General features: G+C 38.7%; 1 long non-coding RNA gene across 1 annotated transcript in view; it reads right to left on the reverse strand.

Moving 5' to 3' along the window:
* Nucleotides 1–17,011, reverse strand: part of LOC119864650 — a 28,787-nt gene extending 11,776 nt beyond the window's left edge. The window contains exon 1 of the long non-coding RNA XR_005374711.1: nt 16,817–17,011. This is a non-coding gene — a long non-coding RNA (uncharacterized LOC119864650). The remainder of the gene's footprint in view (nt 1–16,816) is intronic.
* Between the last annotated feature and the right edge of the window lie 1,723 nt (nt 17,012–18,734).

Genomic DNA, 18,734 nt, shown 5'->3' on the forward strand with positions numbered 1-18,734 from the left:
TCCCCAACAGTGCAATTGCTGGGTCGTAGGGCAGGTCTATTTTTAACTCTTTGAGGAACCTCCACACAGTTTTCCAGAGTGGCTGCACCAGTTCACATTCCCACCAACAGTGTAAGAGGGTTCCCTTTTCTCCGCATCCTCTCCAACATTTGTGGTTTCCTGCCTTGTTAATTTTCCCCATTCTCACTGGTGTGAGGTGGTATCTCATTGTGGTTTTGATTTGTATTTCCCTGATGGCAAGTGATGCAGAGCATTTTCTCATGTGCATGTTGGCCATGTCTATGTCTTCCTCTGTGAGATTTCTCTTCATGTCTTTTGCCCATTTCATGATTGGATTGTTTGTTTCTTTGGTGTTGAGTTTAATAAGGTCTTTATAGATCTTGGAAACTAGCCCTTTATCTGATATGTCATTTGCAAATATCTTCTCCCATTCTGTAGGTTGTCTTTTAGTTTTGTTGACTGTATCCTTTGCTGTGCAAAAGCTTCTTATCTTGATGAAGTCCCAATAGTTCATTTTTGCTTTTGTTTCTTTTGCCTTCGTGGATGTATCTTGCAAGAAGTTACTATGGCCGAGTTCAAAAAGGGTGTTGCCTGTGTTCTTCTCTAGGATTTTGATGGAATCTTGTCTCACATTTAGATCTTTCATCCATTTTGAGTTTATCTTTGTGTATGGTGCAAGAGAGTGGTCTAGTTTCATTCTTCTGCATGTGGATGTCCAATTTTCCCAGCACCATTTATTGAAGAGACTGTCTTTCTTCCAATGGATAGTCTTTCCTCCTTTATCGAATATTAGTTGACCATAAAGTTGAGGGTCCACTTCTGGATTCTCTATTCTGTTCCACTGATCTATGTGTCTGTTTTTGTGCCAGTACCACACTGTCTTGATGACCACAGCTTTGTAGTACAACCTGAAATCTGGCATTGTGATGCCCCCAGCTATGGTTTTCTTTTTTAAAATTCCCCTGGCTATTCGGGGTCTTTTCGGATTCCACACAAATCTTAAAATAATTTGTTCTACCTCTCTGAAGAAAGTCCATGGTATTTTGATAGGGATTGCATTAAACGTGTATATTGCCCTGGGTAACATAGACATTTTCACAATATTAATTCTGCCAATCCATGAGCATGGAATATTTTTCCATCTCTTTGTGTCTTCCTCAATTTCTTTCAGAAGTGTTCTATAGTTTTGAGGGTATAGATCCTTTACATCTTTGGTTAGGTTTATTCCTAGGTATCTTATGCTTTTGGGTGCAATTGTAAATGGGATTGACTCCTTAATTTCTCTTTCTTCATTCTCATTGTTAGTGTATAGAAATGCCACTGATTTCTGGGCATTGATTTTGTATCCTGTAAGGCCTTTACTCGTAATGAGCTCTAAGGCTAACTCAGAATTGAATACTTTTTTCCTTAAACTCAAGTCCAATTATTCAGTCCGCATGTATCACTACTGGATGATGATGACATCTTTTCTGATTATCCAGTCCTCTGCTCTAATTGTTTTATGCCAATGCTGAATCAATCATTAAATTTTGAATATGTGCATGCCTGTACTTTTTGCATATTTGTAGCTTATCCATCTTTACAATCTTTCTGATACTTAGAACAGTATCATAATCAGATGCCTGCCTATTCTTTTTCTCAGGAAAAAGGAATGATTAAATAAGTAATATACATGCTAATTTTTAATAATTTAACACTTAATTCTCTCAGGTCAACTATAGGGTTCTTGAAAGATGTTCACTCATTCTTTCATTCATTGTTCATTTATAAAACATTCTTCATACAGGGAGCTCTTAGTATTTTCCTGGTAGCAAAGAAGGTGCTTGGCAATAGGGAATAAAACAGATCTGGTCCTTGGCAGACAAAGTTTACAATTTGTGTTCATGGGTCTCTATTTCTCTCTGTTACACGATGCCAGGCATCAACACACAGTGGCCGATGGAGAATAATAAGATCACAGGATCTTACTGAAAGTTTGAGCATAGGGACACCTAGGTGGCTCAGTGGTTGGGCATCTGCCTTCAGCTCAAGTCGTGATCCTGGGATCCTGGGATGGAGTTCCACATCAGGCTCCCCAGAGGGAGCCTGCTTCTCCCTCTGCCTCTGTCTGTGCCTCTCTCTCTCTCTATGTCTCTCATGAATAAATAAATAAAATCTTTTAAAAAATAAAGTTTGGCCATAATAGAAGAAAAGCACAACACATGATCATGAGGAATAGTTACAAATGCCATAGAAAACCTTTTTTTTTTTTTTAACTTTTAAGACAAGCGGTCAGCTAATGGAAGAAGTTTGTTAGAGTGGGGGATAAAAAAAATTGAATTATACATGTCTTACACATTTTATTTTTAGTTTGGAACATAGAAATTGCAACACTAATCTTTTAATGTAAGGCCAACATCTTGTCTTTATGCAAGGATCATCTGCTCAGTATTCCCTGTCATCTTCCTTATGTAAACCACACTCATAATGGATTATCTATAATTTCCATTTTCAGTTTCTATAACAAGGAATGAGAACTTAAAGATATTTGTGATATATATCTTTTCCTGAATCATTTGCAGTTGTCACATATACTTAAGCAAAATTTCTTTAGCAACTTTTCTTTATTGGGTCTTTCTAAAACATTCAAATTCGTTTCCACAGTGATACACACTTCATTTTCACACAGATATATCATCAGTTTATATTATATTTAATTAAATTATGTAATTATAACAAGTAAATAACTTAAACAGGTTTGGGAACAAATGACATAACAAATTCTTGGTAGATGTTCAATTTAATTGGTGGGAACAAAAGTATATAAGTCACTATAGAATTTCATTCTAGGTATTCACACTCAGTGCACAATGAATAAGGTGACCAATCTGGATTTTTCTAGCACTGATGGTTTCCTGGGATTCAGGACTCTCAGTGCTAAAACCAGGATAGATTTGGGCAAACCCTGTTGGTTGCTCATCCTATGGGTGTCAGTGAATATGCTTTACAGCAGAGCACTAGCAAAACTGATAAATTAAGTGGAGTTTGATTAACAGAGTTTGTGCACAGTTTTTGTGTAGACTCCAACAGAACTTCAGAATCCCTCACACAGCCACAGTCTTGTTTTATTCCAACATGCCTACTTGTCAAGAGGTGGTTTATACCCACCATTGGAATCACTCTGTTTATCTCTAGGCCCTGAGGGCTGGACCACAATAACTTATAACTTCACAAAGTAGAGAAGATTGTAACTCATGAAATTCTAAAGTTGAATAAGTTTATGTCCTGTCCTATGGGGTTGATTGCCAATGGAACCAACTATTTTTTAAGTAAGCCCCACCCACCCCATAGGAGTGTGGTTGGGCCTAGGGCCCCAACGAGAAAATTACACAATCTGATATCTATGCATTCCTTAGAGTAATTTTAGATACTATCTGGAGGGGAATTTTAATAGTTTAGGACAGGTTTAGCTACAGCAAAAACAATCTAGTTTTTATGACATGTTTTCTCATCAAGGGATCAAGGTGTGAGAAGGTCAAGTTTTGCCCATTCTCATGTTGTTACACATTGGTTTCTGGTTGTCTGAGAACAGGAGATGGATACTCGTGTGGTTCTTTCTCCCTTTCAATAGCAGGGCTCTAAATGAAATCTTTAGATGAATAAGAATATTCTTAGAGAGAAGTCTGTATCTTTTTCTTCAGCCCTCAAAAATGAGCTAAATATTCAATGTTTACTGCCATGATCGAACATCCTTCAAGTAGATATCTTCTGATGAATGCAGAGAGATAAATATTCTAGCTCAGACTGAAAACGAGAGAAAAGGGAAGCATGTACAATCACTAAGCACATGCTCCTTTGAGTTATTCAGAAGAAGGAAACTCTCATTTATTATTCAGTTGATGAAAACTGCTGACAAGTATAAGACATTTCTACCAAGGGCTGTTTTGGGATTTAGGGAAATCAGATAAGAGAAACCCTGCCCAGGATTGCTATCATTTTAATAATCATAATTCTATGAATCAAGCCTTAGTTTAAAGTTGTTAAAATGGCATCTGTGAGATAATCCAAATAAATCAATGTTGTATCTCTCTCCCTGGCAGTTTCCCCAGTTGGAAAGAATTACATCAGACTCCATGTTCCTAAAAGTTGCTTGCCAGGTGTTGAACTATAAGAAGGGACACTATATTTTGGTGCATCTTATATACAAAGTCCTTTTATAATGGCTCTACATATTGTAAGTTTAGTATCAGACATCTTCCCATGTCCAATGTATTTGCTACTATTCACAATACTCACATTATCAATAAAAATCATGTAGATGTCCAAGTGAGGAATGAAAACACTAGCATATTCCTGGAAGGCTGAAGGGCCCTGTCAGAAGATCTGGTTGGTTGGTCATCTTTGCAGACATGAGCTGTGGGAAGGAAGCCGTAGGCAATGCAATTTTACAGGGAACATATGGGCAGAAATTTACAAGATCCTTGGGGAGGGACTTCTGCTACCCAGATGGTTGCCAAAATTCCTGATCCTTGCACTCTGGAAATGAGACTGGGAGAGTTAATCAGATCAGTATGAATGATGATGCAGGAACTTCAATGTGTGCCACCTCCCTGGTTCATAGACCTCTAACAAATGCCTTCATTATGGTCTACCTCTTTTGGAAACTCTTAAAGTCATGGAGATATCATCCTAGCACCACTAGGTAGTCCACTTATTTGAGTGGATCATGAATATGTAAAAATCTTAATGAGCTAAGTCAATAGAGTAATAAGTAAAATAATCTCTTCCTTTAAGTGCCTGATGATAATTTTTTTACAGATTATGGTTATAGTTGCTGTGAAATTGTTATGGGCAAGTATAATTTTTTGTTTACAAGTAAAAGCCTATAGGGCAACCCTGGTGGCTCAGCGGTTTAGTGCCGCCTTCAGCCCAGGGCCTGATCCTGGAGACCGGGGATCGAGTCCCATGTTGGGCTCCCTGCATGGAGCCTGCTTCTGCCTCTGTCTGTGTCTCTACCTCTTTCTCTCTCTCTCTCATGAATAAATAGATAAAATCTTAAAAATAAATAAATAAATAATAAAAAATTAAAAATAAAAAATAAACAAGTAAAAGCCTATAGAATCAGAAGCAGTTTTCAATTTAGTAAAAATGGTGAAAGAATGTAGTGAAAGAAAAAAAATAATCTGAGTAATTGGAATTGATTAGACATTTTTTAGGAATCATTTTATCAAAAAAAAAAAAAAGGAATCATTTTATCTGCACTGTTTGCTCCATGACCCCTGAATTAAGCATGATACTTGTTATGTGTAGCAATGAATACTTTTTAAAAATAAGTTCCCTTGGCCCTTAGTCATTATTTAAAAAAAAAAAAAAATAACAAAATTAGGGGCATATCGAAGGCTCAGTCAGTTAAGCATCTGCCTTGGGCTCAGGTCATGATCCTAGGGTCCTGGGATCCAGCCCAGCTCAGCGGGTAACCTGCTTCTCCCTACCTCTCCCCACTCCTCGCACATACTCTCTGCTGCTCTCTCTCTTGCTCTGCTCTTTCAAATAAATAAATGAAGTCTTTTTTAAAATAATAAAATTTAAGCATTCCTTACTAAGTTGTACATATTTTTCTCTTGTACTAGTAAAATAAGAAACTGGAAATTACTATATTTCTCTAATTATGGTTCACAAAATGCATAAACAGTGTATTCAACTGAGAACCAGGAAGCTAGGGATACAATCCCTATTCTCCTCTTGCTGAGCAATCTCAAGCACCTAACTATAAAAAAAAGACCTTGGTTTGGCATTTGAAAGACTCGACAAACCACCTTAATTCTTCCCTACCATTAAGCATTCTGAAATTTAGTGTCCTCATCTGTAAAGTGGCAACACATAATACCTGATGTCAGACTTCAATATGTGAGGGTTCAGGCATCCCGGGTGGCTCAGTGGTTTAGTGCCGCCTTTGGCCCAGGGCATGAACCTGGAGACCTGGGATCGAGTCCCATGTCAGGGTCTCTGCATAGAGCCTTCTTCTCCCTCTGCCTGTGTCTCTCCCTCCCTCTCTCTCAATCTGTGTCTCTCATGAATAAATAAATAAAAATCTTTAAAAAAAATAATGTGAGGGTTCTTTTTTCCAGTGACTAGCCAGTTCTTGGCACACAGTAGCATGGGATAACTTGTACAAAACACTATATGCCAGGTACTGTTCTAAATATATTGCACGCGGGCAGCCCCGGTGGCGCAGTGGTTTGGTGCCGCCTGCAGCCTGGGGTGTGATCCTGGAGACCTGGGATCGAGTCCCATGTTGGGTTTCCTGCATGGAACCCGCTTCTCCCTCTGCCTGTGTCTCTGCTTCTCTCTCTCTGTGTGTCTCTCATGAATAAATAAATAAAATATAAAAAAAATAAATATATTACACGCTTTAACTCGATCCTCATAGTAATCTTCTATGAACTTGATAATTCTATCATCTCCATTTTATGCATGAAGAAATGAGAAAGGTTAAGTAACTTTCCTAGAGTTACACAAATAAGTGACCATAAGAAGATTTGGAATGAAGATCTTCTTTAGTTTAATAGTCTATACTCTTCTCCACTTTCTGTTTACCAATAACAGGTGTTCATTACAGGTTAGGAGTTTTCCTAACTGTGATATTCTATCTGTGATATTTTATCCCTACAAGCCTTTAAAAAAAATACTTGCATCCTCCTGTTTTCTGGAAAATCACAAAAGTTCCAGAAGGAAATAAGGTACGATCCAACCAGGTTAGTATTGGTATTTGGGTTTGGTAGTATCTAGCAAAAATTTTCTAACAGCACTCTCTGCTTGGCAGATTTTCAACTCTGCAGGATTCAGAGAGAATGTACACACAGCAGATTGGAATCTTATCTGCCATGGCTGAGTCAGTTCTCGGACAGACTGGGTTAAGACCTACAGTCATTTTCAGTTTTAGCCTTACTCTCTTGTCTTGGGATTTTTAGGACCATATTGTAAGCTAAGTCCTACACCACAGTTAAATTCAAGACTTTGCCTGAGACTAGGGCTAGGTGCCAACTGAGTAGCTGCTTTAGCAATATAGACACCTGTCTCCTAGCAAACTAAATGAGATCACCAACTCATTAACATAAACCAGCAGATGGGGAAGAGTTGGATTTGTTATCAATTTTGGCTGGATTTCAACCAATTACATGGATTTAAAATGTTTGGTCTTTCACTGCCAAACTTCTGAGATATCTGCTCCCCAAATACATTTTTTTATAAACAAAATATTTAAGACTCAATATATTAATGGCATATGCTTTACATTTTTCCCCTAACTGGCCGATACATTAGTTGAGACACTCATACTACTATCTCATGCTCATAAACCTTTTGAGCCATAAATAATTGCACCAATGATTTCAATAAGACTGCTACTCTTCTTAATTTTTTAAAATAGATCATGGCTTAATATATCATATATTGACATATGATATATTAATATTGTATTCACCAGCTTAAACCTAGGTCCAAACACAGTGCCTGAAACATAATAGGTATTCAACAGAGACTTGCTGAATGACTAAGTGAATAAAAGAATGAATACTCCAACTGCCAGCATTTGAATATTAGTTGTCACAGCTTTAATGGAAGGCAGTGAGAATTTCAGTAACCTCAGCAGGGTATACGTAGGGAATAGCAATCAATCATCCACCACGAATCAATATTTACAAAGTATACACTACAATGAGCAAAACTGCAGCAGGGGACAAAGGTAGTATCCCTTTCATCTTTCCAAGACAAGTTGTTAAGCAGAGGCACAAACATACCAGAATCTCAATAAATGCTTTTAAGTAGCCACAAACAACAACAAAAAAACAAAAAACAAACAAACAAAAAAACATGTAAGATTGACCCTTTCTTCCAGGAATGCATAATCTATGTTTCGGTGGGAGAGAGACTATCTCCAACATCCTGTGGATTGCTGCTTACTACTCTGATAGGTAAAAATAAATACCAATATAATATTTACTAAGATGTCTTGACTTCCTTTAAGAGTCCAAAACTGTTGCTAGTTAATTCCTTTTCTTTTCTTTTCTTTTTTTTTTTTTAAGATTTTATTTATTTATTCAGAGAGAGAGAGAGAGGGGCAGAGACACAGGCAGAGGGAGAAGCAGGCTCCCTGCAGGGAGCCCGACATGGGACTTGATCCTGGGTCTCTAAGATCACACCCTGGGCTGCAGGCAGCGTTAAACCACTGTGCCACCGGGACTGCCCTCTTTTTTTTTTTTTTTTTTAAGATTTTGTTTATTTACTAGAGAGAGAGAATATAAACAGTGGGTGAAGGGTAGAGGGAAAGAGGCAGAAGGAGAGGGAGGAGTAGACTCTCTGCTGAGCAGGGAGTCATGTGGGGCTTGACCCCAGGACCTGGGTTCATAACCTGAGACAAAGGCAGACACTTAACTGACTGAGCCACCCAGGTGCCCCATTTAAATTCCTTTTCAAACTGAAGATACTCAAGACATGGGTCTCCTAATGACTTTATTCTAAGGTAGGGATTTGGAAAGAGGAATCACAATTTCTTTGCATCAAAAAGAATAACATATCCAGGAATAAATTTAACCAGGTGAAAGACCTACGGTCTGAAAACTATAAGACTTTGATGAAAGAAACTAAAGATAATGCAAATGAATGGCAAGATATTCCATGCTCAAGGATTGGAAGAATTAATATTGTTAAAATGTCCATACTATTCAAAGCAATCTACAGATTCAACACAACTTTCATCAAAATAGCAATAATTTTTCACAGAAGTAGATAAAGTCCTAAAATTTGTATGGAACCACAAAAGACCCCAAATACCCGAAGCAACCTTAAGGAAGAAAAACAAAGCTGGATATATCACACTCCCTGATTTCAAACTATATTACAAAGCTACAGTAATTATAACGCTATGTTACTATGAAAACAGACACAGAGATCAATGGAATAGAACAAAAAGCACAGAAATAACTCATGCATATATGGTCAATTAATCTATGACAAAGGAGCAAGAAAATACAATGGGGGAATGCCTCGGTGGCTTAGCAGTTGAGCATCTGCCTTCGGCTCAAGGCGTGATCCTGAGCAGGGGGCCTGCTTCTCCCTCTGCCTGTGTTTCTGCCTCTCTCTCTGTGTGTCTCTCATGAAAAAAAAAAAAAAATCTTTAAAAACAACAACAACAACAACAAAAAGAAAATACAGTGGGGAAAGACAGTCTCTTTAGTAAGTAGTATCAGGAAAACTGGACAGCTACATGCAAAAGAATGTAACTGGACCAATATTTGACACCATATACAAAAATAAATTCAAAATGGCTTAAAGACTTGAATCTAAGACCTAAAACCATAAAACTCCTATGAGAAAACATAGGCAATAAACTCTTAGACATCAGTCTTAGCAATATTTTTGGACCAGTCTCCTCACAAAGGACAACCAAAGCTAAAATAAACAAATGGGATATCAAAATAAGAAGCTCCTGCACAGCAAGAAAAGACATCAACAAAATGAAAAAAGGAGAACTACTGAATGGGAGAATATATTTGCAGATCATACATCTAATAAGAGATTAGTATCCAAAATATATATAGAACTTCCACAACTTAATATAAAAAAACCTAACAAATTAAAAAATGAGCAGAAGACTTGAATAGACATTTTTCTAAAGAATATATATACAGATGGCCAACAGGCAGATGAAAAGATGTCCAACATCAGTAATCATCAGGGAAATGCAAATCAAAGCCACAATGAAGTATCACTTCACACCTGTCAGATTGGCTATTATCAAAAAGACAAAAAATAACAAGTGTTGGCAAAGATGTGGAGAAAAAGGAACCCTTGCACAGTTTGTGAAAATGCATATTGGTGCAGTCACTATGGAAAACAGTATGGAAGTTCCTCAGAAAATCAAAAATAGAACTACCATATGATTCAGCAATTCCACTTCAGGGTGTTTACCCAAAGAAATGAAAACACCAACTGGAAGAGCTATATGCACCCCTACGTTTACTGCAGCATTATTTACAATAGCAAAGGTACGAAAATAACCCAAATGTCCATTCATAGGTGAATGGATAAAGAAAATGTGAAATATATGTGATGTATATATGTAATATATATAATGGAATGATTTTATATAATTTATAAAGAAATATTACTGAGCCATAGAAAAGAATGAAATCTTGCCATTTGCAGCAACACTGATGGTCCTAGAAGGTATTATGCTGAGTGAAATCAGACCAGGGAGGACAAATAGCATAGAGTTTCACTTAAATGTAGAATCTATAAAACAAAACAAATGAACAAAATAAAATAGAAACAGATTCACAGACACAGGAAACAAAGTGTTGGTTACCAAAGTGGGGAGGGATTAGGAGGCAGGCAAACTAGGTGAAAGGGATTAGGAGACACACACTTCCAGTTACAAAATAAGTAAGTCATAGGGATGAAATGTACAGCATGGGGAATAAATCAATAACATTTCAATAACTTTGTATGGTGACAGTTGATAACTGACATTGTAGTGATCATTTTCATAGTGCATAAAAACACCAAAAAATGATACTCTATGTATACCTGTAACTAATAAGATATTGTATGTCAATTGTATTTCAATTAAAAAAAGAGAATCACGACTCCTTATCATGAGTTACTGTGTAGGAGATAAAGCAATCCATCTTTTGTCATTAAGTTGTGACATCTGCCTGCATGTGGCCTGAGTTCCAATGAGTTTGGCTTTGTCTAATTCCCTGGGTCATTAGCTACGTAATCATAATTATTTTCAGCTGTACAGATTGGTGTTATTTTTCTCATCCATTTTTCTCCTCCCCTTCTTCATCACATTTCCACATTGATGGAAACCATGAGAGTGCCATCTGGTACAACCTGTGCACAGGGCCAGTCAAATGAAGGATGCCCGTATTTTATTAGATGTATTTGTGTGCTGCCTTCAGTCTCACGGCATTTCCTGTCCCTCCAGACTTCCCTTTAGGGAGTTCAAGGGCTCCCCAAAGCTGACTAAATACAGACCTCCCACCCTCAATGCCAGTGACATCTGAAGAGCTGTCTCTATTGAGGGTGATACGATTGACACTAAGTTATGAATAACTATATTTGCAGAGAATTAACATTTCCTTCATGTCTACCAACTGACTTAGGCAATTATAGAGGCAGCTGCCAAATGAGTATTAACATAACTGGAAAAGCTTCACTGTGTAGGAGTCGCATTCTCCAGGCTGTGTGCAGCACCCTCAGTAGACTGCATAGACTTCCATTTCCAAGAACAACTCTTTCATGTGCAAAAATGCCTCATCTTGGAACAATTACCTGGAATATTCCTCAGTAGAAATTACATTGTAGAATGTGGGAAGCAAATAAATTAGAAAGATCCTGCCTCTACTCTTCTTTAAGCCCATGTATTACCTTTAGGCAAACTATTTGATCTTAGTACAGATATCAGGAAAACTGGTACTTTAATTTGTTGTGATATTCTTAGTAGTTTTATTTAGTGCCAAGAGGAGGAAACGACTTTGAAATGGAAGCTGGGACACACGGGTCCTAGTTCAGACTTTGTGTTGTGCAACTCAAGTATTTGACATCTGCACCTTGGGGTTAGTCTCTCTGGGCTCAGTTCCATTATCTATAAAATGTACCTCAAAGTGTGGCCGGATCCTGACTTGCTTCAGAATCACCTTAGATGCTTATGAAAAATGTAGATTCTTGAGTAATTTCTGCTTCTAGGAATGTAGAGTAGAAATAATTTTCCCTGTCTCTCCTACTAAGTACAACTTAAAAGCATGGATTTTTTTTTTTAAAGCATGGATATTATATATAAAACAAACACATAAAAACTGAAGAATACAGATTGTCTAGGGACTCTAAGACCCAAAGGATGACCTTTTTGTGAGTTTCTTGGGGTTTCTCACATACCCAACAGCTAGAGTTAAAGAAGCTGGCAACTTGGAAATACCAATAAATGTAGACACACAGACACATACACACACACACACACAAAACCCACAAACCACCACCACAACAAAAACAACAAAAGCTTATTTGCTTTAAACAAAGTTTCAGTAAAGGGCCAGCCTAACAAGATTGAAAACTTCATACAATTCCCACTCTACTCGAACCAAACATTACAAGAAATGTAGCCCCTTAGGATCCCTGGGTGGGTCAGTGGTTTAGCGCCTGCCTTCCGCCCAGGGAGTGATCCTGGAGTCCTGGGATTGAGTCCCACATCAGGCTCCCTGCATGGAGCCTGCTTCTCTCTCTGCCTGTGTCTCTGCCTCTCTCTCTCTCTCTTTCTTTCTCTCTCTCTCTGCCTCTCATGAAAAAAATAAAATCTTAAAAAAAAAAAAAAAAAAGAAATGTAGCCCCATCCCCAACAGCAAGAGACAAGAGAGCAACCCCAGCTTCTACCCACGCAATGATATAATGAAGCTCCCTGCCACAACTGCTGGGTAATATCAAAAAACTAACTAGGGACCTGGGACTTTCATCGCTAGAGGCAAATAATCAGGTTCCTGCCTCTACAGCATCAGTGGAAAGTACATGAGAAATCAGATCTCCCATCTCAATCTAGTAATGGCGAACTCTACCCCTTTGGTGTTAACAAAAACTGAGCGGGAAGTTTGAACTTCTGCCTCCACTCAATAGTAATGGAACAATGTTCTCTTCCTCCAGGACATGCCGGAGTGATGTCAGAGGATGTCAGCTAAAGCAGAAGGTTTATTTTATTTTATTTTTTAAAAGATTTGTATTTATTTATGAGAGAGAGAGAGAGAGAGGCAGAGACATAGGCAGGTTCCATGCAGGGAGCCTGATGTGGGACTCGATCCTGGGATTCCAGGATCATGCCCTAGGCCAAAGGCAGGCACTTAACCGCTGAGCCACCCAGGCATCCCGAAGTAGAAGGTTTAAATAAGACCCAAGTTCTTATGAAATACTGTAAAAATGCTCAGGTTTCCATTTAAAATTTTTTTCTCATCATACCAAGTTTCCTTAAGTATGTTTGCTGGTTGAAAGAATAGTTGTGACACTACCTGTTATGAATCTAAATGTGGACAGAGGAAACATTTAAGACAATTCTATCACAAACGGGAAAAGGTAAATGGACATAAAAGGAGCTAGAAGAGAAAAGGCTTCCATCAGGAAACCAATAGTTTTTTAAAAACCTTCTAGCAGATTTCCCATTGTCTGGCAAGTTCTCTACCACCATTGCCACCTAGACACAGAAGAGTTTGGAAAGCAGATGCTCTTAGCTGGGCACGTGGGTCTTGTTAGAAAAGAACTAGGGAAGACCGACTTTGATGGGCCACAAGGAGTGTCTGATACTAACTCTGAGAATCAATGGATAATGTAGGATTGCTGTTTTCAAAATGCCTGACACCGAGCCTAGTCCACATTAACTGTTTTAATAAATGTCTTCCTTTTCTCTTTCAAATATATGAGAATAGCACAACATCATATTTCAGGTATCTGGAGTTGTCATACTATAATAGACCTAGTATTTCATTCTCAAGAATAATTTCAGATCTGTTCACAAAATTATCAATGGCTTTGATGTACATTTTGTCTTATTGTCTGACCGTGTGAAGAAAAAGCTGACAGTTCAACAGCAAAAAATAGGTAATGATGAAGGGCCATGGGTTCATTAAGTTTAGAAAACAGTGAAAGCACATGTCCAATATCAACATATACACTGAACCTGGGAAAAGGCAGTGGTGATGTAACAGTGAATATCCTCTGATACTACTTCTTCTTTTTTTTTTTTTTTTTAAAGATTTTATTTATTTGAGAGAGAGAGAGAGTGCAAGAGTGCATGCAAGTGGGGAAGAGGGGCAGAGGCAGAGGGAGGGAATCCCAGACTCCTGGCTGAGCATGGACTCCTGCTCTCTCAACCCTGAGGTCATGACCTGAGCTGAAACCAAGAGTCAGGCACTCAACCAAATGAACTGCCAGCTGCCCCTAACGCCTGATATTTCTATTAGAAGGAAAATATAAACACTTCCCCAGGATGGAGGAAAGCATACCCACTCAAATCCCTTCCCGAGGTACAAGCCGTCATTTCCTGTGTCTACACTCTACCAAATCATAACTAAGAATCTTATTTCAGGGAATGAAGTCAAACCACAACTCTCTAAACATGATCCTGGAGCATGGAACCTACGGTGCTCTGTCCTTTCCATAACACTTCCTGAAGGAATTTATATAAGCTGTCACGCAGCCTACATTCCAGGTACTCTGACTTACTGCAGAAGTACACGCCTGACACTCTGCTTGTATTCAACGATATTGGAGAACTTTTTAAATAACAAGCTTAGTGAATTCTAGTTTAAAAAAAGAAAGAAAACGGAAAAAGAAAAGGGCAATAAACAAAAAACTCAACAATGACAGACAATAAGAGCAAGAAAAGTACTAGATACTTCACAAACCAGACCGCTTCCAAACAATTCGGATATCCAAAGGCCATAGATATGCAAAGCATCATTTATTTTTATGTTTCTGGTGAGGGTATCAAGTTAAAATTCAAAGATTACTATTACATCAGACGCTGTTGGTTGTCTACCCAATATACATTCCCCAATTCTTTTCTTGACACAACTATAGTACAGTTAAGTTGTCCACCCCTCCCCAACAGAGACAAAAACAGGGCTGAGTCTGACTGGTTTTAAGGTACTTCTATGTCCCTCACTAGTTATTGGTTCAGAAACAGTCGTAGGACCCAGCTCAGGTCAACAAGACTTCAGAAGTTTTTTGTGAAAATCTGCTTGCTGCTAAGAGAGATAATCTCCCTTTTTCTTCCTGACATTGCCTTTTTGGGGATGGGATGCCTTGAATCGCTTCAGACCATCTAACCAACACAGGGAGATGTTAAAAACCAAAGTCTCTGAGGGCACTGTTGAGTCATATGCCCCATTAAGCCTGAAGCCTGTCCCATCTCTCAACTTCCTATTATATAAAATAATAATTTTTCTTATTTTTTGTTCCTTTTACAGTTGTCATTGGGACCAGAAGAATCCTGACTGATACATCTAGAAAAACCGAAATAGTACAAATTAAGTATTCAGGAAAAAAATCATTTCAGTTAACTAGAAATCAACCAGAAAAATCAGAGCAAAAAGTGCTTTAATTCCCACCCTGGTATTAAAAGTTATTCCCAAGTTGTTTTAGCCTTCTTCCAATACTGAAAGACACAGTAGAGTAAATGTGGTTTACTCTTTATTTATTTATTATGTTTTTTGCCTCAATCTTGCAGGATCTTAGAGTATCTTTTATAAATGTGGATAGAAGTGGTCCTGGTGCTGCTTGAGCCACCAGGGACTATGTATATTCTATGGCTTTACTGATACCAAGGTGAACTTTGTTCTTTTACATGATCTCCTTGTGTCTCAGATTTTTATCACATTTTGTTTTGTTCTTCAAAGCCTAAAATTCAAAAAGTTCAGTTGTGTATTGTGTTAGTTGCATCTAGTTAATCCATACATTCTCAGTGCAAAGGAGGGTAACAAATGCTGAAAGGAAAACTACGTGTATATTTTTGATAGGGAAGCTATTGATTCAAGAAGCACCTGCAACGGGTTGCACACACATAGAGAAGAACGAAAGCTGGCTTGGTACATGTGCCTTCATATATCAAATGAATCAAAGAGAAAAGTAAATTACTGAGCACGGCACAAGCTGAAATTAAGGTGAATTTTGACTAGAAATGAAGTCCTGACTGCAGACATCATTGGATTGTAAAGTCACAGCCCAAGAAGGATACAAGACACTTTGTCTTAGATCAAATGTGAAGATGCAAACACACAGGGAAAATACTCTGGAAAGTTCCCATTAGAGAACTAACTTCTCTCATGGCAAATTACTTAATGGGGCCCAATGAGTCTATTCTTTCTCTCTTTTTGAAATAGACCCATGAAAACAGCAAAAGGAAAACAGTCTTACGAAAGATATAAAGAAATAAGTCTGTGCTATATAATTATAGTGCCTATGCACATATTCAAAAATTTTAAATCATTTACAATGATCCATGAAATGAGAAAGTTCCAGGGGCTTGAAAGAATCACAGAAGCCATTCAGCCCTTCATTAGACAGATAATAACTATCATTTACGTAGCCCCCACCTCGTGCCAGACACTGCTAATTCCTTTTCAATTCGTCCCACCCATTCCTGTAAAGCAGGCATTTATTATCTTCCTCCAAAGAGGAGGAAATTGGGTTCAGAGAGTTGAAACATCCACCTGTGATCACACAGCTGTTGAGAGTATGAGTCAGGACGTTAATCCAATTGGTCTGACTTATAGTTGGAAAGAACCTCAAAGCTTTCTTTCCACCATACCACATTTCTCAGGAGGCAAGGATCCCAAGGTCCTGAAGGTGAAGTTGGCAGTCCCCCTCTGCAGGTGTCCACCTGCCTCCTCAGCCCAGTGTTTTCATATGCACATTACCTAAATGGACCACCTCCCTTAACAATCAGGTTCTAACCTCAAGGTAATTAGGGGCAGGGCCAAACATGCACCAACTCAGCCGGTTGGTGGTGATTGAACTACTTTTTTAAAAAATGTGCTTCCCTGCAGTACCTCCTGTACATGTCTTACTGTCCGTCTTCTGGCCAATATCCTTTTATGATGATGAAAGCCTTAAAAATACATAACCTTAAAAACTGTTGGAAAGCCCGCCCTTCCTACCTACACATTTGGAAAAAGACAACATGTCACTTCTGATGGAGGGGAATCCATCTGCTCTATGCTTTGATTTTCTTAGCCTGGCTTCTTCTGTGCCTTCCCCTATCCTGTACCTAGCCACCCCCAATCCCCTTTCCTACCTTCAAGATCCTTGTATTTCTACCATTGGCATACACTCTGCTTTCTCCTGCTGTTGAGTATCCCTGCTTCTGCCTAGAGTTTTGCTGGTAAAGTCTTTTCTGTCAAAACCAGTTTGACTTCTTTGAGAAGCCAGATTTCCTTCCTGTGATCCACGAAAGGTCAATCCTCATGCTGGCTCAGTGGGGAGGCTAGCAATATTCTTGCTTACAAATGTGAAAGAGCCACTGGCTAAATTCTGAGTTTAAGTGACCTGGTTTACAACTTTGACTTCCAGCCACCCAATCATAAGCCAAGTGGTCCGTGACGGGCACTAAGTGGAGAATTAAGGAACAGTAGCAATTTCCAGAAAAGTCATTCACAGTATCTAGTCAGAGCTAAAGGGTCTCTTCTTGAGTTCCTTCCCTTCCAACTTTTGACCGATCCTTTTGCTCTTTCCCTTCCCTTAAAAGACCACATTCAATGATAGGGTTGTCTCTTTCAATTGCAAATGAAACACTAGCTCTCTAAACACAAACTCGCTCTTGGCAAGCATTGCAAAAGGAGATTTAAAAGCCGGATTCAAAGTGGCAGAGGGTTTCAAATTCTGGAGACATCACAAAATGATTTCCTTATTGGTGGCAACTGTAAAATCCGTGGCTGAGCAAGCCGGACAGCCCCTTCCGGATGGTCCGGTGGAAAGTGGCCTCTGAGCTTTTCCATGTTCAATGAAAATGACATGTGTTTACAAAAGTGGTGAAAATTGTTGCCTCTCTGAACCTTATAATGTCCTTTCCGTTTTAATTGGCACCCAGCTTGAGGCACTCTGGATGAAAACAACAGAGAGGGGGGACCGGAGGAACATACTGTCTTAGAAAGACGGGAAGCTTTGAAACCACAACATATTTTCCCGTGAGCAAGGGAAGAGGTTCTCTTGGGAACATAGTGGCAAAACTTAGGAAGAAGACACACACACACACACACACACACATACACACACACACACAGGTGCATAAGAAAGCTCAATCTCAGTATATGAATAGTACTCAGAGCTTGGTTCTAAAGGGGTAAAGGGGTTATTTTGAGGAGGAATGTTCCCCCTCCTGAACTGGAATTCACTGCACAAGAACAATGCTCTCTTCAAAGATTCTGGCACATAAACAGATAGCAGGAGCCATCCAAAAATCCTTGATAAACATACACAGCCTTTTTTGCACAGTGGCTGGAAGCAGAGTTATTTGCAGCATGAATGAAATTTTTTGACCTCGAACAAAAGCACTTCCTTGCCTGATGGTAAACTCCTGAAGCTAGAGTCCATTATAGTCTCTGTGGTCTGATTTTAATGATGTGGACAATTAGATGGTGGTTTGGCAATGGCCAATGTTCCATAACGATTTTTGTCTCTTTTAAGTTACTATTAATAACAGAAGGAAACCAATCAAAATCAATGCAATATTGCAACTTGCAAAAAGTCATTCTTTGGCAGAGATAGCTAAACCTAAATTGGGGGTGGAGGGGAGGAAAGAGAAAAGGAGGGTCCCAATGTACACATAAAACAGTTGTGTTTTATTCAAGAAAAGCAGGACTGAGTGGAAAAAGGCAATTCTCTTGATGTAGCTACCTGCATTGTTAATGTTGAAGATGTGTACATTTTTCAAAGCCACATTTCTGCGTGGCATTCAATATTGACAGTGCATCCAGAGCTGTGGTGTTTTTCTCATGCAGGAATATTATAAGAGTCCCAGTTGAAATTGGGTGGCAGGCAATCTAGAAGAAGTCTGTACCTATAAATCACCTCACTACTCTGAAGATTGCTATGATCATCCTCACTTCATCTCTGTTGAAATCCATTCTCTCTAGTTGATCTTCTATCAAGTGGAAGGCTGATTTACTAGGTGTTCTGGCCATAAGCAAGATGGTGAGGGCTGTGTAGAAAGTAAA

This window comes from Canis lupus, chromosome 20, assembly GCF_011100685.1.
Source record: "Canis lupus familiaris isolate Mischka breed German Shepherd chromosome 20, alternate assembly UU_Cfam_GSD_1.0, whole genome shotgun sequence".
In the NCBI taxonomy this organism is placed as follows: Eukaryota; Metazoa; Chordata; class Mammalia; order Carnivora; family Canidae; genus Canis; species Canis lupus.